The sequence below is a fragment of the Anopheles maculipalpis genome, chromosome 2RL, assembly GCF_943734695.1.
Source record: "Anopheles maculipalpis chromosome 2RL, idAnoMacuDA_375_x, whole genome shotgun sequence".
Classification (NCBI taxonomy): Eukaryota; Metazoa; Arthropoda; class Insecta; order Diptera; family Culicidae; genus Anopheles; species Anopheles maculipalpis.
In genome coordinates, this window is record NC_064871.1 from 40,215,005 (window position 1) to 40,237,710 (window position 22,706).

The 22,706-nt window shown below is 46.0% G+C and overlaps 3 protein-coding genes across 3 annotated transcripts in view; 1 reads left to right on the top strand and 2 right to left on the bottom strand.

Annotated features, from left to right (window-relative positions):
- The window catches only part of LOC126558330 (actin-related protein 1), a 309,926-nt gene that overhangs the window by 271,183 nt on the left and 16,037 nt on the right, over positions 1-22,706 (bottom strand). The window lies entirely within an intron of this gene.
- The window catches only part of LOC126557178 (uncharacterized), a 422,959-nt gene that overhangs the window by 223,822 nt on the left and 176,431 nt on the right, over positions 1-22,706 (bottom strand). The gene's annotated exons all lie outside the window — the stretch shown is intronic.
- Positions 1-22,706, top strand: part of LOC126558300 (ras-related GTP-binding protein A) — a 284,579-nt gene that overhangs the window by 153,173 nt on the left and 108,700 nt on the right. The window lies entirely within an intron of this gene.

Below are 22,706 nucleotides of genomic sequence, written 5' to 3' on the forward strand. Positions count from 1 at the left end.
CCGTACACCCGTCGATACGTCGAATGGTGACGGTGATGTCAATGACGACGATGATGATGGTGCTAATGGGGGTAATAACGTCCCAGGAGCGTGGTATCCTTTTGGTGCTTTTCGATCGCATGCGGGGGGAAATTGGATCGGTTTGGATTGTGCAAAACCTCAATGACGAAAGGTGGGTAGTAGAATGGGACACGAAGGAGTGCTTTCTAGTGCTGTAATATTAATGTGCTTGAAGCGTTATTGCTTTTATTCCTACATTAAGCATATTGAGTTAACGTTCACTGGGCAGAACCGAATGCAGATTGGGAATCATTCGAAGGTCGTAAAGAGAGCGTAAGAGAGAATGAGATCCAACGAGAGGATCGAAGAGAGCGAGTTGGCTCTGTAATGCTTAAGCTTACGATGACGAAAGTAAGAAAACGGAGGCGAAATGTCCTTGCGTGGTGTATCCATCCCACTTCACTTCCGTCGCCTCAGCACAGCAGCTCGCCCTGGTTAGGAATGCCGGATGTCGTTCTCGGAAACCATAGCGGTTCCCACGTTCCCACCGCGACAGGTCGCTTTTCCCATTTTTCCATTCCAGGTCGCTTCTTTCCAGTTGCTCGGAAACCGGCAAAAAGTCAGTCATCGTAAAATTTGTAACGTTTTTCCTTAAAAAAAAAAGAGGTCGGGTTTCTTATTTGCTTTCTTCCCAGCGCTTTCTTACTATGGTGAGCTTCAACAAGTTGAAGAAGAAGCGCAAACGCAGAAGGACAAGATTGGCAGAAAAATAACAAAGAGGAATAAAACAGGATAATGTGGTGTTTAAAATTTGCTTCAACCACTGTCGTATCAAGCCATTCAGATAGGAGAATTGGGGGTGAATTGTAAAGGATCAACGTAGCTCGAAATTGGTACATCGTAGAGAGGACAAATTTTCGTATGCTTGATGCGATTGTTAATGGGGATCCCTTTTCTACTTCCACCCCGCAGCAAGGAGCATGGAGCATCTCATCTGCATATGGCGTGTGTGGATCGTTTATTTTCGGCAGCTGCCAGAGAACATCTTCGTCTTCGAGAAAGGTGATATTGAGCGATGGTTTGTTTGACCCCCCCCCCCCTCGCTAACTGGTGCTAAGTGCAGTTTCGTGTATGATCTTGCCTGTTAGCGTTTGATATGGGAGCAAAGCTGGTACGCGTTTAGAGCTGTGGGTTTTGTCGATGTCGGTTGAGGGTTTTGTTTTTTTGGACTGCCATTTCGATTTCTACTCTTTACCGATTGATTGCCAGCCACTGTTGTACTGTTGAACGGAACTTTTATCGACCCACAAGTGTAAGATGATGTTTGGTGAGTGGTTGTGCTGATGATGGAACACCGTTTAACGAAATGACTTTTATTAGGGATGAGTCGCACACCGAATGCGCAATTTTTGCAAGTGAAAAAGTGTCTTTGACATATTGTGAACTTTTCTTGTGATATAAGTCAGTAAATGAACAAAGAATCTAAAAGAAAATGTGCATACAACGACTGAAACAAAAATATTTTATTAGCCCAAGTAAATCTAGTATTAACTATTGTGAATTATTATATAGGCTGAGTTGAAAATGAATAAATAAATTTTACACCAATGATGGGCGTGAATTTTCACATGTTATTAAATCAAAAGCAGCTGGATTCAAATTAGATATTGTTTAAGATCCTTTTTTTGGAATTTTTATTCATTGCAATAAAATGTTAAAAAAGCTATTTGAATAAACATTCAAATTAAATTTTTAAAAATACGTGACGAAAATAATTTAAATTGAAGCTTATGTTCATAGCAGTAAGCAGCTTGAATTAATTTTGAATTCCACGTAAATCGATTCCCCACTGTTAAACCTTGCCATATTGAATGCAAAATCAGATTGCTGGAGTAATTAGTGGCCTATCAAAAACATGCCCAGCACAATTATTCCTCGCGAGTGTTGTTAGACTACCATTGAACTACCGGCTTCGAATTCATTCCATTATTTTGTTGCTTATTATTTGATGTGATATCATATCATTGAAGGGAAATTCCCGCTTTTCCCCGTAGCAAAATTTTAACAAGCCTCGGCAAATTGGCTTCCGAGAACAGCGGATACGAGTAAATATTTTGGTTACATGCCACGTGCTAGACTGTGGTTTATGACCCGCCAAGTGAAGTTGTTTTATTTTGTGCTCCCTTTTCTTTGTGTTGGTGTGCATGCAGCCAGTACCTGCGCGCGACGTGTGCTGTTTGCCTCTCTGTCCCTTAACCATGGCGAAGCGAAGCGAAAACCTTAATTTCTATATTATGCCTTTCCCAAAGCCTGTCACGAAAATAATAAAAAACCGTTCAAACATAAGCTTCACCTCCCACGAAGCATAAAGCTCGGGTTGTATCCTTCTTGTCGTGCTTCTCTCAAAATCAAAATGTGCGAAAAATTGAACTTCGGTCAAAATGGTTGGAGCGGAAAACGCCGGTCGGCAATAACTCAATTGCCGTTGACGCGGCAGCTTAAACGCTGCTCGGCCTGCCTAATAGATATTTTATTATCGCACGCGCCAAAGTTTTCGGACTTTGGATTAGGTCAGAATCTATTCGAACAGGGCGGCAATTTTTTGTGTGTGTGCTTATTTCCGTCTCAAAGCTTATTGAATTTCTACTCTCACTTTTTGTGCTGTGGCTACCTTCCGAAAATTCCTTATGCGTTTCGCCGTTGGCGAAAAGCAATTCCCAGCAGGTGACAAACTTTTGTCGTCGAAAAACGATTAAAGTGACCCTAAGTGGAGTTGCCCCGACCGTCCGAGGCGATGTGTCGCTGGTAGCTTTCACCGGTTGGGCTGGGCTGCTACTGGGGAGTCGATAAAACATTACGCTACAAGGCCAATTCGTTCGTACCGTTGGGAATGGTACACAGAAAAAAAACGACCGAAGGGGCTACAGAGCGGTTCAGTGAGTGCAATAAATTTATAATCTGAGCTCTGTCCACCATTGTTCGAGAGACGTATCGACCAGTGGTCGAGAGTGGTTGGGCGGTATCGTATTCTGCGCCACGATGCGACATCACGATGCGGAGATCTACTACGGGTCGTGTCAAAAATTTCGATTAGCTGCGAGCGCTGGATGAAACCGGACTGGCGGGAAAACATGCTGAATACATCATTTTATTTAACTTCGCTTCTCGGGGATTAAATCTTGGTAGCGGCATAGAAACAACGACGCAAGAACAATTATTTATAGCTCTCACTGGCCCAGACTCAGGAGGAACCAGTGCAAGATGGCTTGGAAATGTGGATATAATTTATGTTCATCTCTCCTTCTCTCTCCCTCTCACTCGCTATGCTTGTCGATGGATGGGACACCCGTGTGTTCTGCCGCGGAACCGGAAAGAAAGCAATCTTTTGGCCAATTTTGGTGACACGTTGAGAATATTTTGTGACGCCAGTGGGAATGGGGCGCGTGGAACATTCCATTCCTGCTGAGTGATTAATTTCTCTCACGTAGTGATTCAAATTAAATTAGATATCCTAGTTTCATTGGCTCTGCGAGCGTACCCAAACGCCAAAACAAACATCTTGCCCGACACGTTGTGTACTTGGGGAGGCAAAAAGAGGTAGAAAGAAAGAGTGTTGTGGAATAATTTTCGAGGACCAGCTTTACTAGAAAAACACAACTTGTTGGAGTACTTGGCTTCGAAAAAATGCGGATAGTGTGTTTTCCTTTCCAGGAGACACATCAGTTTGAATCTTTAGGATTATTCGATGTGTAGCCTTGATAGTGAATTTCTCCTGCATGTTTCTTTGTTCAAGGGCATCGAGTGGTTTGTAGCGTTGCCGTTTTTACGTGACCTTTCGCTTGTCTGAGCTCGTTTGGCAACAGTCCTAAAGGCAGCTTGGCAGCATTCCAATCAACTTAAAGTGGAAAGTTAAGAGCTAATGCCATTAAATGGACACAGTCGGTAGTAAGCGTACCACCGGTTTTTTTAAGCATAAGCGGGGTAGGAACGGTAAGCTTCCTTGTGCTGTAAGTATATTCCAAAATAAGGATACACATCCACAGTAAACAGCTTGTTCACAGGAATGAATAAACAAATTCTAAAACTAAAACGACTACGTCGTGCTCGGAGTCTTTTTGTTGTCAATATAAATAGTGTCATTAAAATCATTTCCAATCAAAAATTCGCTCGCTGAGCTTTATGCCTTGTTAATAAAGAATCATGTTTATTGGCTACATCTGTCAATGTTCCACGCTAACCATGCCATCGGGTTGGAATGTCAATTTTCATTCGTCATCAATTTATTCGTGTTTATTATTAAAATGCAAACACCTGCAAGGATGGAAGGATTGGTTTCGCTCGGAGTGGAGTAGATGCGCAGCAAGGGAGCAGCAGTGGTGGCATTTGATGGCTATAAACCGATTGATGTCCCAACGGTAGTGTAATCTATGATTATGATTATTTATATTTTGACTTAATGTGACATGTTGATTATAGATTGGCCCGGATTGTGCTGAGCTCATTAATTCTGTTTGCTGCTAGAGATCTGGCGGATATTGCAGTGGGCAGTGTGCTAGAAAAAACAAACCATGCGAATCGATAATAAATGAGTTATAGTTCAGGATTTTGTACTATCGTTTTGAGCATTATAATTAGCTCGATGTGAACAAACAGCTCACCAAAAAATGAAGCTCACCATGGAATTAGGAACATCATTTATACTGAGGCGGTTTAGAATTTCATTTTTCTTTTCGATGGTACATTGCATCGGGAAAGTTCTTTAGTTTTCTCACGAGCAGTAACTCATAAATAAAATAATTGATGGAATTTCACCATGTTTCACTTAAAATGTAGGCTCTACGCTGAATAACTTCATCGTATATAACTTTGTAGCATTTCCGAGTACTAAATTAAAATTTCGAGAACCTCCAACTCTGGATTTAAATTTTGTATCGTACAAAATAGATACGCTTCATCGTCGCTTTACCACGTTTGCATGAAGATGAATGATGTATGGAACAATTTGCCGTTTTAATGATGATTGAGTGTGATCTCTATAAAAGCATTTCCTTCAATATCGACACTGAAACTTCTATAAGGAACATATTAGAAACCGACGAATAGTATCAATCAATCTTTCTGTGTCTTATTTAATTATCCTTCCTGAAGATAATATCTCAACAATTCCTAGAGCTGCCCACAATCACGACGCATTGTCCGTGTCACATGATTAAGCAGCATCATATTTCAAGGCACAACAATAGGTTGAACGTTCATTTATATAGTCACGATATTGTCATTAGCCTCGCTAATCAATAGATCTCGCTGAAAAGCTCACAAAGATAAAATTCTAATTATATCCTTTGAATAAAGCATTGAAAAAAAAAAAGCCAGGAAAAACGATCAGATTCAGACTATTAAATTTCAGTCGTTACGTAGGGAATACTCAACCGGGCGGAACTGCGTATGAATAAGTTGAAGCCTTCTTGCTCCGATCTAATCAAATCAGAAAACCCTCATTTCACTTTTACTGACACGTTGTAGATTTCGAACCGTACGACCTGCATACTGTATTGTACGCCAACGGCGTGTCTGTGTGTTAAGGACACGCTAGGGGCGCCCTACGGTAGAAATAATGTGGGTAAATGGGAGGGAAAAATGAAAAGGTCATTATAGCGAGTAATGTAACGAGTGGTTGAGAATCATTATTTTCCTTCCATTATCCAACCCATGTTTATGGATAGAAAAAAATGGGAAAGCATGTGTTTGAGGAAGATGGATGAAATAAAATTTAAATACTACAATTTGAAACCGAATTTTTGTCTTGCTGTTTAAACCCGTTTACACGTATTATTACCTCTTGCATACGAACCAACCTGTCAGCTTAAGGACAGCGGCAAATGACTGTTTCTAATCAATACCGAGTGGCCGAATGGCTGTAAATTGCCGGATGTAGTTGATTTTTCGCTGGAAATTCGATTGAGCGTTAATGCTTCCGTTAGTGTTACCGTTCGTGCGTACGAAAGCAAGCATCCGACAGAAACCCATTGAGCTTGAGCAGCTCGTGCCATCGTTCTTGTGCACGTGTTTTCGGGAGGTTATTTTTCGTTGTTGACTAGCGTCCCTTGGGAGAAATTCCATTTTCGGCAGTAACGCCAGCAACCAAAATTTGATTTTGGCCCCTACAACACACGCACACACACACACACACAGCTCTTCTGAAAGTACTCAAAGCGAAAGCTCGGGAGGAATAAAACGTAACGAACCAAATGTCAGGCCTTGCCTCGGCGTAATAGATCGATGTGTTTGCGTGCCGAGACCGTGCCGGATGTGCAAACCGAAACCGAAATCGATAGGTGAAACTGTTCGATCGCCTTTCAACGGCCAGGGGGGCCTCTGGGCCCCGGCAGATCGCCAATCGGGAGCGGAAATTAATTTCCAAATAGCTCCACTTGCGGCACCCTTGCGCTGTCTCGTGGGAAACAGGGAATGGACGCCCATTTCGAACGAGGTTCACGAGACGAATGGTTGTGAAATCAGGTGAATCGGGCAACAACAGCGCGCGTCCACTTCCGGGCGATTCGGAGCCCCTATGTCAAGACGATGTGTTTTCGTTGGTGAAACGGCCCAGCGGCTTTGGCCATGATACCGTTGTCAATACTGCTTCATAGCACACAAACACAAACAAGTAGAAAACAAGCTTATCTCGATGAATACAGCAAGCAACGTCAGGATCAGGCGCAAGGGGCGCCTTTCGGTTGCTTTTTTTCTCTTCATGCTCAACTTTTGACCGCTGACGTTGTAAAGCGTTTCTGTCTGTCGGATCCATGCCCACGACTATAAGTTTGTAGCGAGTAATTTTTTTTATTAGCTCTCGGAAAGGTTGAACAGTTGAGTCAGCCAAGAAGACACGAGTGTGAGTAAATTGGAATCCGGTTAAGTGATTTACTAGTTATCTGGTGAGCCTTTAGTAGATACACTCGCCGGCTCCGTAAGGATGTTCTGTGCAGCCGTAATAAAATGTGGTGATGGTGTAAAAGGTAAAAGGACGTACGGTTAAGATAATTAGCTGATAAAAATGCAATTAAAATGCCAGCACGTGCGCCGAAACGAAACGGAACCACAAGGTACACTTTGATGTAAAGCGAAGGGTTGATGATCTTGATTGCTTGTTTATGGCATCTTGTCGAGATGTTTTAGATGTTTTGTTTTTGGTTTTAAATTCGTTGAAAAATTTTATAAGAGATAAGTCTTCGTGAAGCAAAACGGGAAGGATAAATTTTTATCGACCGAACTAAGCTCGAGATTTATCTTAAAGACTCATTATCATTCCTAGAGAAATCTCAGTCAAAAATTGTACCAAAAAGGAATGGCTGGTAATGGCAACGTTAAAACAACTACAGTGAGCTCAGCTTTTATGTGTAGTAAACCTGTTCAAATTACTACCATTGGTATGTGTGCAATGTTTCTTGAAGGAAAACTTTCATTGCGTTGTAGAACTTTACGTCCATGGCACTCCACAGCGGTGCGAAAGAGCAGTATGGATGGCGACAAATTGGTTAGTTTCGTAGATACGAGTATCACAGCAGACAGTAGACACAGAGACAGTCGGGCGTCGTCTTACGTGACCTTCACCCGGATAACCTTGACATTGCGGGTAACGTTTTGTAAGTTTGTGTAATTATAGATTGGAGATGTTATCGCGATTGCTCTATTTTAATAAGCAGATATGGAGGGCAGCGTTGAGACTGTTTGTTAGAAGCGTCGCTTAGGCATTGAGAGAAAGAAGGAGCAATGTGTCGTAGCATTTACCGATTTGCTGATCAAAACATCAAAATGCACAACTCGTGTGTAAACATTATGTGAAGATTAAACTAATAATTGGGGTGTTCCCTTGGCGGTAGGGTCATTATTGCAGCAACGTTAAATAAAACATGTCTTTAAGGCAAAAAAGAAAAACACCCGAACGAAGTTTCAAAAGCTTGCACGTGCCAGTTGAGTTAAGTGGCGTTTAAAGCAGAACACTGAAAGGTGCTTCCCTGTGGTCAGCGGGAGTGTTCATCGGAAAGCACGCTTTTTTTTTTTTTTTTTTTAGGCGGAATTTATTCAATCCACGAATTTTACAAATTCCTCTCCTTGGTCACACGCAGTACTATTCCCGCGAGGGTTCTTTTCTGCGGTAACTTTTTGTCCACCGTTGTGGCCTTACAGATTGTTCAACTCACCTTTCTTTTATCTGCACGCAGTTCTGCCCAGAAGGGGTTTTTTTCAGCGGCAGTACATTTGTATTCCCCTGTGGGAATTTTCTCCCGCTCCTGTCTAAGAAGAAGACCTTCCTTTTTTTGTTCTCATTAGTTTCATTCGATTAGTAATGAAAACCCGCTGTTTCCATTACTAATCGTAAACCTCCTAGCGCCTCGAACGCTCTTCCTCGCTGGCCGCTGCCAGCTCGGATGGGGTTAGGCCCCTCGAGTGTAGCTCCTCTTCATCGAAGCTCTCCTCGTCGCTGGAGGCATTCGGATTGAAAAGGGCCCGGATGTTAACGGTGTCTCTATGGCGCTCTCGCCATAGAGCGACCCGTGCTCGAATCGCCTCTCGTCGGGCAGCCGTTGTTGGTGACGGGGGTGGGGGTGGAGGCCGTCCACCTCGCCGTGCTTCTCTTGCTGCCACTGTTTGGAGGCGCCTGGCCTCGTTCCGCCGGTCGTACCGATTGCGTCGGGTGGTCTCGGGGTCTGGACGGTCGGCTGCAGACGAGTTGTCATCCTGCAAGGCCATCAGCTGCCTCTCTTCGTCCCAGTCACGCTGGAGCGCATGCATGATGGATTTGGCGACCTCACACACATTGCTCCAGTTTTGCGGACACTGGATCATGTGGTCGACCAATGTTTCTGGAGCAACACCCTCCAGTAGCCTCCCCCGGATGTTGTTGAAACGAGGACACTCAAATACGGCATGCTCGGTGCTTTCCACTACGCCTGGGCACGATTTGCAGTCCGGAGACGAGGTGAATCCCATCTTGCAAAGATACTCCCGGAAAAACCCGTGTCCGGAGAGTATCTGAGACAGGTAAAACGTCACCTCGCCATGGCTCCGCGACTGCCACGATCGGATATCCGGGATCATGCGATGTGCCCACTTGATGTACCTGGAGGCACTTTCGGCGGCGGCATCTGCATCCCACGTTGACTGCCACTCGACGATGGTTTGCTGCCGCTCCTGCAACCGAATATCCCTGCTGGATGCTGTTCCGCGGCGGCTGTGGACTCGAGTGTCCTCTCGAATGGCGCTGCAGATCGGTAGGAGTCCGGCCAATACTACCGCCGTCTCGCAGCGAACCGTCCGGAACGTTCGCGCCACGGCAATCGCAGACCTACGCTGTACCCGCTGCAGCAACCTGCGGCACTCGCGGTTGTCCAATGCGCCATGCCATACAGGTGCAGCGTAGCGCATGGTGGAATCCGCTACTGCAGCCAACAAACGAGACTTTGAAGTCCTCGGGCCACTGTGGTTTGGCATTAGGCGTGACGCCGCCATCGCAATCTGGGTTGCCTTCTCTGCGATCGATGAGACGTGGGGCACCCATGACAGGTGGTCGTGTATCCGTACCCCCAAGTACTTAAGGCTGCGTGAGAACGGTACGACCACACCGCCAACGGTGATGGTAACCCCTTGCAGAGGCTGCTTCAGGCTGGATATCACCGTCATCTCCGTCTTCGCATGTGCCAGCTCCAAGTGATGCTCTCGCAGCCACCGGTCTACTGCTGACACTGCTTCCTCTGCTGTAGCTGCTGCTGCTGTCGGTGTCGTGCCTGGGGCGAGCAAGACCAGATCATCGGCATAACCGATGATCTCAACCCCAGGCGGTAGTGCAACGCCGAGAACCCCGTCGTACATCGCGTTCCAGAGGGTCGGACCCAAGATGGACCCTTGCGGAACTCCGGCGGTGATGTGACGCTCGACGGGGCCATCGCTGGTGTCGAACAGCAGCTTGCGTCCTTCGAAATATGATCTGATGATCCGCATCAGCTGCGACGGGACTCCCTTATCTCTCAGCGCCTCGGCAATACATTGCCAGCTGGCCGTGTTGAAGGCATTTCGGATGTCCAGGGCCACGACCATCAGGCAGCGCTTGTCACGGGCGTTGGTGCGGTTGAACGACATAGCCGTCTTGCCCGCGTCGACAACACGCTGAATCGCACTGATTGTAGAGCGCCCTCGTCGGAATCCGTATTGCGCACTGGACAGCTGCGGTGAGTCAGGGTCCTCAAGATGCGCATTAAGACGGTTCAGGATCAGCCGTTCCAGCACCTTGCCGAGTGCGTCTAACATGCACAGTGGCCGGTATGAAGAGCTCTCCCCCGGAGGCTTGCCAGGCTTTGGCAGCAGTACCAGGCGCTGTCTTTTCCACTGCGACGGGAACGTCCCGCGGGACAGACAGTCCTGATACAAGCGGCAGAAGGCCTCCGGGTACTTTCTGATCGCCGCCTTTACCGCAGCGTTTGGAATCCCGTCCAGACCGGGAGCTTTTCGCGTAGCCACATCCGCAACAATGGCCAGGAGCTCCCCAGGAGTGACCTCAGGAATCGCGTCGGTAGGCTCAGCAGAAGCCGCCGCAGGAACCGCATCGCCAGAGTCTGGCCAAGAGACCGGTGGGTGGGTTGGGAACAGATCGGAAACTATCCGTTCCAGCTCGGCACGATCAGTCTCGGGCGGCACACGTTTGCCACGTAGCCGGGACATCACCACCCTATACCCAGCGCCAAAGACGTTCTCTTTGGCGATGTCGATGAGCTCCTCGAACGCCTGCCGCTTCCTGGCACGAATCGCCTTCTCGAGCAGCCGTTTCGCCGTGCGGTGTTCAGCAGCTGCGACGCTACGCTCCTCCAGGTCGATGATCTGCCTTGTCCGCTCTCGCGCGGCCAGGCAGTTCCCACGAAGCCGCTCTAGCTCAGGCGACCACCAGTACACGTTGCGGTGAGGGTCACTGTGCAACCGAGAGACTCGCTGCATGGTGATGTCACACGCCCTCGTCAAAGCTGCAACCATACCGGTGTCAGTCGCAGCCTGCTCAGCGAAGTTAACATCTTCGAGCGCGTGGAGGAAAGATTCTTCGTTGAACTGAGTCATCTTCCACCGCTTGCCAGCGCATGGAGCGCGCTGCCGGCCAGCTGGTGGAACGCGACGAGACGACTGGTGCGACCGATTCTGCTGAGGCGACTGAGCTGGCCCCTCCACCTCGAACCTGATGAGCTGGTGATCGGACCTGGCGAACGGAAGCACCGTCCATGTGTCGGCTCGAGCAATCGACGGACTGGCGAAGGCGACATCAATCACGCTGGATAAAGCTGCTCCTCTCCCAATGAAGGTGGGTTCATTGCCTTGGTTGAGAATCGCGAGTCCCATCCTGTCAATCAGACTCAGCAGCTCCTCGCCGCGTGGTTCGTTCCTCGCACTGCCCCACTCCGTGTGCCAAGCGTTAAAGTCGCCGGCGATGACGACCCTGGAGTGGGAGGCAGTCTCAAGTTCCACGGCTTCCAAGAACTGCTCGTACTCAAGTGTGGGACGACGCGGAGGTGCATAGCAGCTGATAAAAGTGACCCCAGCCACTTGGGCGGCCACCAATCCGGGCACAGCACAGCTCCACATCCGCTGGATAGGATGCGAACCAGTGGCCACCACTGCCGCACTTCTCGATGCATCGTACGCCCAATTCCCATTGTTCACGGGCGGCCTATACACGTCAGACAGAAGCAGGACGTCGGCTCGATGTTCTCTCGCTGCTTGAAGCGCTAAGTCCTGTCCTGCCCGACAGTGATCCACATTTAGCTGTAGGATTCTTAGGGTGAACGCAATGCCGGACGAACACATGTGCTATGGCCGACGCGATGGGGACCCCCGCAGATGGCACACTTCACTTCGGCGTTACACGTTTTGGCCCGATGACCGTCAACGCCGCACCGGATGCACATGTTCTGCCGACTAATGGACGAACGACAATCACGCGCGAGATGACCTCGCTCTAGGCAGCGATAACAACGCTGGCGTTCTGTTGGAACTGCTGGAGCTTCCTTCACTGTACTTATGCAGTCGCACAGTGTCAGCTTCTGCCCGGCTAGCTGTTTGGCCACCCTGGCCGGTAGGCGTACACGAGCTCGTTTGGTGCCGTCGACGAGCTTCCACATGTGGACGGAAGCGACGCTAGCCTCACCTTCTAGCTTCTGGTCGATTGCCTCCTTCAGGTCGGACTCCTGGGCCAATGGGTCCACATGGCTAATCAATACCTCGCTCATCTCCGTCACTAGCCGAACCACTCCATCCTCGCCGACAATTTGCTGGACGTCACGTAATACCAGCGAGGGATTAGCCGAACGACTCAACTCCATACGCAGGAGAGCCAGGTGTGTTCGACGACCGATCAATATGTGACCAACCAGGTCTTTGTAGGCCACATCCTCCTTTATGGCGCGTCGAACCTTCGCGTAAACCGAGTCCCAAGACTGACCTTCAGCTGGAGCGACCTCGATCAGATCCCGTCTCGCACGCCGTGTGGTCTTATGTTGCTGGCCCTGCTGCTGCAGCTGTCGGAGCTGCGGAGGCCGATATACCTGAACCGGTGTCTGCTGCCGTGTCTGGAGTAGCTGCTGTCGTTGCTGCTGCTTAGGCTGCTGCACTGCTGCAGATTGGCGTGTCGGCTTACGGCGAGCCACCTCCGCCCAAGAGCCGCCTTCATGACCTAGAGACGGCTCCACCGTTGCCGTCCCCCAATTCTGCTGGCGCTGCTGACTCCGTGGCTGCTGGCCTGGCTGCTGATGATGCTGGTTTGACCGTTGCTGCTGGCTAGGTCGCTGCTGCTGCTGCTGGCTAGATCGCTGCTGCTGCTGGCTTGGCTGCTGCTGTTGCCACTGTCGCTGCTGCTGCTGCTGCTGCTGCTGCTGCTGCTGCTGCTGCTGCTGCTGCTGCTGCTGCTGCTGCTGCTGCTTGGCCCGGCTACGCTGCCCGCGGCTGCGCTTAGTGCGCGCACTGCCCTGGCTTCCAGGCAGTGCCGCAGCTTGCATCGCTGTCAGCGCCCGCATTCCTTCCTGCAGCGTCTCCAGCGTTCGCTGCAGGGTCTCCTCACGCTCGCGGCTAAGCCGCAGCTGCTCAGTTAGCGCCTCGACCTGCTGGAGAAGCGCTTCCAGCATCCGCGAGCTGCTCTCTCCATCCATAGGTGCCAACTGCGGCTCCGTCCTAGTCGGGCCTGCCGAGCGAGCCTCCGGTCGCTCTGCTGACAAGGCCACAGCCACAACCGTATTATTGATCGGCTCTCCCTCCTCATCGTCAGTGGAGAGGCACATGTCGCTCACCTCCATTGCTGGGCTGGTCGGGCGTGGTGAGTCGACCGATGGAGTAGCCGTCCGCTTAGCAGGAGTGGACGTATAACGTGTCCGTCCTGACCGCAGGACGTGTCCCTTCTCCTGCGTCTCCATTCTTCCGTGCTGTTCAGCACCTCAATCTGCTCACACCGACTTCACGCTTTAATTGACTTCCCACACGTCCAAGTCCGGCGCCGTCGGGAATATTCGGAAAATGTCAACCAATAAGGTGCCACACAAATAATTTCGGACGGAAAAAAAAAAAAAAAAAAAAAAAATCCGCGAAAAACACTTTTCCTGCTGTATCTTTTTGGCTTTTAGGAAAATCGCTTTTCCGAAGATGGCATTAGACGTGGTTTTCCACCCCGGAGATTTCGTCCCAAGACACCGTGGCGCTATCTCCACTCCTTCCCCGGAAAAATCGCGAAAAACCGATTTTGGTGGGGGTTTTCCGGCTCTAGCGGTGAGGGGGGTGGCGGAAGAGGGGGGGAAATGTTTTTCCCCCACTCCTCTCTTCGAGACGCGTCGATTGAGGGGTCGCACGCCCTGTTCGAAGCAATCGGAAAATTGGCCACCCGGGGCCTCAGAAGCCCGCCAGGAATCCGCGGAAGGCCAGGACGGACACAACCCGAAAATCACCGGGTGCTCTACTGGATGTTCCGCCGGAGGAACTCCCGGACGAAAATTTTGAAATTAACGGTCGTTTGGCCAACGGACCGCTTTTTTCAGCCGGAGGCCGCCATTTTCGCGGTTTATGTACGCAACTTTGACGGGCCGTAACTTCGTCAATTTTCCACGGATTACCACGAAATTTTGAACATAAGTTGGTCTCGCTAAACCAAGTCTTTTGAGCGTCTTTTATCACCAATAGGATTACTAGCACAAAAGTTATAACAGTGTCTTTTTTCACTTTTGAAACCACTGTAAATACGCGAACTCCATGAAATCGGTCACTTTTTTTTTATGTCGCCGATGCGTCCTGATGGCGCGCATCTTTTGATATATCGCTTTTCAAAATCGGTTCACGAATAAGCTTGTAATAAGGAAAAACGATCTCGCCAAAAAAACTCCGCGAGTAACGCCACTAGCGCCCCCTACCATTCTCATCGGAAAGCACGCTGGACGCTGTCCAATGTAAACAACCCGTTGAACTTTTTCCCTTTCCCTCTTTTTTTTCGGTTGGTGTGTGTTTGCTTCGGTTGGTTTGTCCAAAAGGGTAAATGGATTTGCTTTCACGCGCACGCACTGAAGATGGTACTCGTGCAAAGAGCAGCAAAAAGGTGCGGGCCCCTTTCAATGGCGTTCATCCGGGTATTTTTAAGGGTTGGTTGTTGGAAGTTTAAATTAGAAAATTATTCAATTTGCGGAAGATCTAAAGAACAACCGGGGCACAAGTGAGTTGTTGTAGTGAAAGCAAAAAAAAAAGTATAATTAAATCACTGAAAGCTGTGCAAACGCAAAGCACTGCTCAAAAGTGAACGATTGTATGGGTGTTGGCAAACTTAATCACATTAGGAAAGGTGACACACTTTGTACGCGCTAGAAAACGTAATGCAACAAGTCCAACGATTAAGCACAAACGAAATGTTTATCAAATAAGAAGCTTACAGCTAAACAGCACTTACTCGACCGATTTTGAGGCCTGCAAGCAATAGTTAAACGTGTGTGCATAATCAGCAAGCCGCAAAACCATTATAATATCCACAGCCGCCGGACTTGCTACTGTGGATCGGATGATCAACTTGTCCGGAATCGGTAATTAGTCCATTGAGCAAGAGGCCTTATATGCATTTATCCTTTTTCACTCGAGAATGGATCATGCGCCATTCACGAACACAGCCACTGCTGTTGCATTATCGATTACTCCGGCACGGTCGAAACTGGTACCAAATTCTGATTACCCGCATCTTGCTCGACGGGAACGCATCATTTTATTGTTTGCATGGTGTTACTTTTCGTTTCTGCCTGTCCCACTCGCCCTCGTCCAACAAGCGTCTAACCAACAAGCTTTGTGCCTCCAAATTATCGTTCTACGCGCGAGCTTCAAGCGTACGTTATTAATTACCGATTATGAATGCATGGGAACTGTTTCCTCTACGCACTGCCTGTGAACGCACTTTACAAACGGATGCTATCGTGTGGTTGCACAACGACGCTACAGCCGCATACTAATTAGGCGTAGAAATATGCATTCCAGACGCCGTACGGTGCTTGTGTGTGTGTGTGTGTGTGTGTGTGTGTGTGTGTGTGTGGGGCTGTGCCTGCTCGCTAATATTTCCGGCTGGCTCACGAAGATGCACGTTGACGAAGTGAATGCATTAGGGCTACTTCTGAGCTGTGTAGAGCGTCGTTCCAGTGCGTTCATTTTAGCGCTTAGCTCTAGGACAAAGATGCAGGCAAAGATGCTGGTTGTAAGAGGGGTCAATAAGCCGGCTCAGGTTATGACGATGCGCAACGATGAGTGCTACAGTGGTGTACGGGTATCAATAGTGCCAGTGCGGTAGGTTTTGCTCTCGTGTAAAACTAAAGCCTTACAAATTGAAAATATGGAAATGTGAGCTACAGCAGGTGCAGGAATGCGCTCCAATTCTAGCAGCTCTAATGCATCCTTAAACTGTGTACGGTTACGCAAGGAATACTGTTTGCTGCATTTTTCTTTCTCGTCTTCGGTTTGGGTTTAGGATGCTGTGGCAAAATCATACCCATCTTAAGGTTCCTAATTCACAATGATAAGAATACAATGTTCTAATACGTTCCGTACGTTAGGTTCAGAACTGTGCGAATACTTTAAAGGATTTACATAGTTGATGACATTTTCCACGTTTCGAAATTAGATTAATGAAATTCAGCAGGATGTTAGGTGTTAGGTGGTGCCAACACGAATGTACCTCCGTTATTAGCTTTAGTTTTTCAATAATTATTCTATTTTAATTTTCATTTTATTTGAGTCGGACGACACGTCTCCATTTCGTCAATTAATAATGTTTTTTTTATTTTTTTATTTATTAATTGATCTATAATTAATTTTGACGGTCAAGTGCCGTATTGTCAACACTACTTGTGTTGAATAAATTTTATAATCATATTGATAAGGCATTTCCTCCTTATTCTTTGCCTTATCCCGGGCATACTCGGTTATATTAATTAATAATTTTTAATAATGATATTTTTAAGTTCCCAAAGCTCAAGGGATATGTATCCTATGTGTTGCGGTATTGGCCTTTTAAAGGATGAATTTTTGGAAGCTTATTTTAGTGTAAAAATGTTGTATTGAATTTTGGAAGCAGTAAAAAAAGGTTATTTTTAAAATGAAAATTAATACTGGATTATTTAATTTATGTAAAAATAATTATTAATGTTCACTTTTTATTCATGAAAAACTTTTACAAAATTAGCCTTGATGATACGTTCGCTCAAAAGATGCACATGCAGCGCATCTGATGCATGAAGCTTAATTACATGTAACTTTTTCCATGCTGAACTGAGTGTCGCGATCATAAGCATTTGGCAGATTAATTAAACACGAAAACACATCAGTCACATTTGTGTCTGACACACTATAGAAAAGGCATCTCTGGCATCGGTAACATAAGCCACTTCAAAGTTTGGAGTGTACGCATTGGATATTGTCGTAACGTTTCCACTCGGTTGGAATCGGTGTCTAGGACACGAACACAACAATTTGCTCCTTACAGAGCCAGTGTTGTCAACAAGTGAAAGTTACCCATATATTGGAAGAGTAATTGACGAATTTTCAGTGTGTCAGGGCATAACCCCGTCACGCCATCGCTGAATCTGGGCGTACCGTATGTGGTGCGCGAAAGTTTTCTCATTTTGGAAACCGAGTGTATATTAGACTGGAGGCACTGGAACAACCAACGAGCGGAATAGTGAGGGCTTGGCGTAGCAATTTTGCAATATTGCTGTGTGTTTAAAGTGCTAGTGGCTGGTGGTAATGGGAAAACCACCGTAGGGAAATAGATCAACTAGTATTTGATGCTAGAAGAGGGAGGGAAAGTTTTGTGAAATGGTAAAATGTTTTAATATGAAAACGATTGCAAATAGTTTGAAAATGTAGGAGGAACACCAAATAAATATTTGTACAAGATTCCATTTTTGATTTTGGTCAGTTTAGGGGTTTTCTTGAATAAAAAAGGGTAGAATGGTGATAGCGCAATACGAAAAACAATTATTTCAAGCTGCAAAAATTACTTTTCTCGAACTTAATTGCTAAAGAAAGCAAATGGAAAACCAGGTCGAATAACTGTTACTAAGCATACTAAGGTTCCTGCTTTTCACTCGTTTGTAAAACAAAGATCTGTTCTATTCAAGGTACTCATATTAATTTATTAACAATTAGTTACAATTAACAAACAACAATTAACAAAATCTAATTAACATTAGACACTACATAAAGTAGTGTCTTTACAGTAGTGTCTTTGCAGACATGACACTACTTTATGTATTATCTAATCAAAGGATAGGATCAAAGCTTCAAGTGATGATTCGATAAGGTAACTTCTTCTTGGCTTAACGACCTTCTAAGTCACGCCGCTCATCGAATGGCTCACTTGACTTGTGTAGTTGGATAGCCGATACCGTGTGTAGTTGGATAGCCAATCCTTACTATGGAGGGACGTTCCGGATGAGATTTGAACACAGGTCCAGTCATGTGAAGAATGGCGCACCTTTCATCTACTCCAGTGGGCCGAGATACCTCAAAGAGTATATTATCGAAAAGGTCAGAAATCACAGCTAAACAAAGTTAAATCTCTGTCAAGGGCCTAAGCAACTGTAATGCTATTGCAACTGGACTGTTGCAAACGCGACAATTAGAAAAAAACGTAACAGAAAATAAACAGAATATTCAATTGTAAATAAATAAAATAAACAGAAATGCAGATGCAAGGCCCGTGAAAGAAATGTAGACGCAACGAATTCATCTACATTGTAGAAGAGTTTAACGGAACCTTGAAAACATCAATGTGATATAACGAAGGGAAAGGAAAAAAAATCATACCGCTAAAGTGTTCCATCGACATATCTGATTTATAACAATCTAGCACTTGACTCGCCGATCGGCATAAGCGCGCGACGACAAACATAAACAAGAGCAGGAACGATCAGATGAAGCTATTCGGTCCAGCATAAGCTATGCACGATCGCACCAGCGGCTATTGTTTACATTGAAGCATAACGTCAACGTAGCATAACGTAAGGCGATGCGCGACCGCATCAGTACGGGCAAAAAGAAACGATGTAATCTTTAGGATCAGGTATGGGTAAGTTTTCCCTTTGCCTTCCCTCCGGATGTTGGTCCCGCACTACAGTCGTGCCTCCGTACTCCGTAGGAAGAATTAGGAGAAGATATCATCGGCAGGAAAAAAAGGTTAACTCGCCTGCATTGGCTGAGCTGGTGTCGCCCAAATGGCCTGAGATCCGGGAAATCATCGCTAGCCGAACTTTGATGACACGGTTAGATACTTCTCCTGGCAAGTCCAGGAAAAAAGGCTAACCCGCTTCGCCTCAGGAAAGTCGGTGACTCCCGTCGTCACAACGCGTTATCAGCAGATACGCGGATCCACTGGTAGGAACTGGCCTGGTCGACCCAGGAATAAGCCTATTCGTCTGATCCAAGTAAATCTGGTAACGCCAAGAAACTGCGCGAGAGTTTCGGATTCGATTAGTCCTTCGCTTGATCGGTCCACCCAACGGCGGATGCTTCGCAACCGTTTTTGTTCCCGTCAGCAACATGGACAGTAAAAAACTTTTGTGAGTTTCACACAATTAGTTATCGATAGAGCACAGATGTTAAGAAGGATTAAAAATTGTGATGAATAACGACGAATAAAAATTGATGATCAATAGAAATTTGTTAAACGCATGTCTCTGAAAAATGATTGAATTATATCGGACGTTAAATACGAAAACGAAAACGAAATAACACTTAAGGCATTTTAATTCAGCCAAAGAAGGGCTGCAAATAGAGGCGCCGTGTTGTAACACTTAAACTAAATAGAAATAAATGTGCGTTATTGTTTGATGTTAATTTCCTCTCGTATGGCACAGAGAGTTTGCAAAAGCTTGAAAGAATTAGATTTGTTTTCAAACATAATTGCATCATTGAAAAATTCACACACTCTGCGTTGGCAATGCAATTAAAGCAAATATTCTAAGGAACTGTGTTGAATAATTTTGCTTGATGAAAGACAAACTTTAAGGCTCTATAAACAGTGTTGAAGAAAATTTGTTGTGGGAAGGCCACACACACACACATACGCAAGTGAACCACTGTTGCTATCAGGTGGATTCACGTCACGTTACACTTTTTAAAACATTATGAGCCTGGGTTGCTCCAAAAATTCGTTCATGCTGCTACATTGCTTGCACCCACAATTATTTTGCTTTCTGTGATGTAACAAAAACGTGTGCACAAGGACTGTTCCTTTGTTGCGTACGAGACGGCAAGACGAATAGAATCGACAAACAACCACTAAAAAGATACAGAAAACACATGCACACACACACATACAAACGACTCATAAGCGTGTGCAAAAACATATGATTACTTTTTTGCAGCTTCCCTTAAGAGACCGGTGTGGGTTACAGACGCTTCTTTGCGACGCAACAACGGTTGTCGGTAGGTCGGTACGGTTTGTGGTTGGAAAAAGTGATCGAAAAAGTTTGATTACGTTCAACAGCAATTTCGCCCAAAAGACGTGGCCGAAAAGAATGGATGGTTTCTCTCGTGGGTGTGCGAGCGGATTCTTCTTGTTGGTGAAGCGACAGAAACACATTTAATCACAGGCACAGTAGCGGGCGAGTGTCCTTATGGAACCAGACGAGATGAAAAATACGTCATGTAAAAACAAAGCAACATGAGGCAAATTGACTCACGCCAGCCCGGCCGTGTCCATGCGTCTCCGAGTGCTTACCGGGGTGTGTTCTAGTGCATTCTAGGAACATGCTTAATAATTCAGCAACTTTGCGTACACGGCTGCTTGTGCCAGTGCAGCCCACTGCCTTGAAACGGGGCGTTTGTGTACTTCTCTTTCGAAGCATTCGAAAAAAGGAAGGACCCTTCTAGCCAGTACTCAACTTGTTTGCTTGAGTGAGGATGATACAAAAAAAAGGCTTTAAATTCAATGTAGAGAAAGCTTTGAAGCAAATGTGACTAACCGTACCGCCGTCATTAATCTTCGCAGTGTTGGCTTGTTTATTGTCTTTGGAAGGAATTTTTACACGTCACCAGGCGTCTCCATTGGTGCGGTTGGATTAGAAACTCTGTCAGATAAGGCACCAACGTACGGTGTTGGTTTATTTTGGGAGCACCCAAAGCGTTTTACGACGCGTTTTAAACGATGAGAGCGTGTGTAGAAAGGTGTGATGTTGGTTGAAAACGATGGATCTCATATTTAGAATTTATGAAAGAGAGAAGGAAAAAAATCCATGGTTTATCTTATATGTGCAATGTGTATAATTGGCAAAAATCGTTTCATATCAGAAATTATCAGTAGCTTTTTTGACTTACAAAATTTGAAGACTGTTTAAACAACAATGTTGTAAATTTGTGTAACAAAAACCGAAAAACAATATCTTTCAGGCCTTTCAGCTGCTTCGAGTAAAAGCTATACGATTGCTGTTACTGACAGTAAGCAGGAAAAAGGAAATGAAAAACTTTAACATTTAGCGTACTGCCAAAAGCGTAGTTTTGTAAGTTTTAAGCGATAAGGAAAAATTAAAAGTACTAACGAGAAAATGTCAATCAACGTTTCACCAGTTGGATTTGCCTTACACGAGCGGAGGAATCACCTGACAGGAACATGTCGTGACGTTTTGTGGGTAAGCGACCCACGCGTATCTTCAGCACGTGTGTCGAATGCCGTCGAGCCGTGCCGTGCGATTATCAAAGTTGTCCAAAACGATCAGTGGCATAAATAACATGTGCGATGAGATGGTGCTGAAAGGTGATGATCCTGCGAATGGAAAAAGAAACGCACGCACTATTCGAACGCATGCATGATAGGGCACATTAATGATTCCATTCGCCTTTTATCATGTAGCATTCTTTGTTTCTGTAGTTACTGCTGTTGTTGTTGTTGTTGTTGATGATGTGCTGCCTCTGCTAGGCATTGAAAACGAATCCTCCCTGCTCGTGGAAGGTGAGTATACAAAACAGACAGGCAGGCAACACATAAATAAATGTCGGGTTTCTTGAAGCGAGAGATGCTGAAGCGACTGGCATACTGAATGTGTCCAGCATTTGCTCTCGAATGTTTGTGCTGTCTTGGTTGCTGCCAAGTAGGAAAAGCGTGAGAAACAAACCAGCTGCACTGTTGCCGATCGTCAAACGAAAACAAATGAATGGGCAGCATTCGGTTGACCGGTCAAGCGTTTTTGCAATGGTTTGGTTATTATTTATGTTGGTCAGGGTTTCCAGGGAATACGGCCCAGCAGCTAGAGGTGGAAGAAAAACTAGTAACAACAACACGAGTGGACAAGGCCAGTTGCGAACGTCAACAATGTGAGCACATTTACAGCATGAATGTATAATTTTCTTATTTATAATTGTGCTTTAAATTCTTTTCATTTTACAGTAACAAAGCGAAATGCCTGGCACAAAACAAGAATATAAAAGCTAGCCATTGCTTCGATATTTACAGATAATGGTGATAACAGCTTTGCCCTTTGCAATGGCGCCGTACAAATTGACTATTTTTCAGACGAAAATAAAGTGTAGATGAGATGAGATGAGCTCTGAGCTTCTACTCATACGGCATCAATTAAAAAAAAAGACACTGCGTTACTAATGGCGAGGAAGCTATTACACGAAAAAAGCCAGCTCAAATCCACCAGTATTTTCAACTTTTCCATGAAATTCAACGACTAACACAATTATGATTTTATTCACTGCTTCAGCATAATGTACAAGCAGAACATGAACCAAGTAACATTTTTTCGTGACCACCCATCGGGAGAATGTCCAAAAAAAACCGCTGGCACCAATTTTACGGCCGTGGATACAAATTGGTCGTGGTTCCATTTCCCTTAGCTGATGATCGATGATGGATCGAATTTCGGACAGCGTAGCTGTAGAACGTATATTTGATCATGGTCTTAATTCAACGGAATCGAACGCTACCTTTCCTCTCTCATCATTCTCCTGCTGGTTGGTTACCATTTTACTATGTGCTGGAGCTGTTCGTCCTATCAATAGAAGATGGGCAGTGCGGTTGTCCACATGATGACAACATCAACAGCAGTCAGTATTGGTTGCCGTACGGGACGGTCGATGAGTGACCCCGAAGCTGGTTCGTCGATGGATTTGCTTATCCCACCGAAACCGAACGCTGGTGCGTGTCTCAACTAACCAGC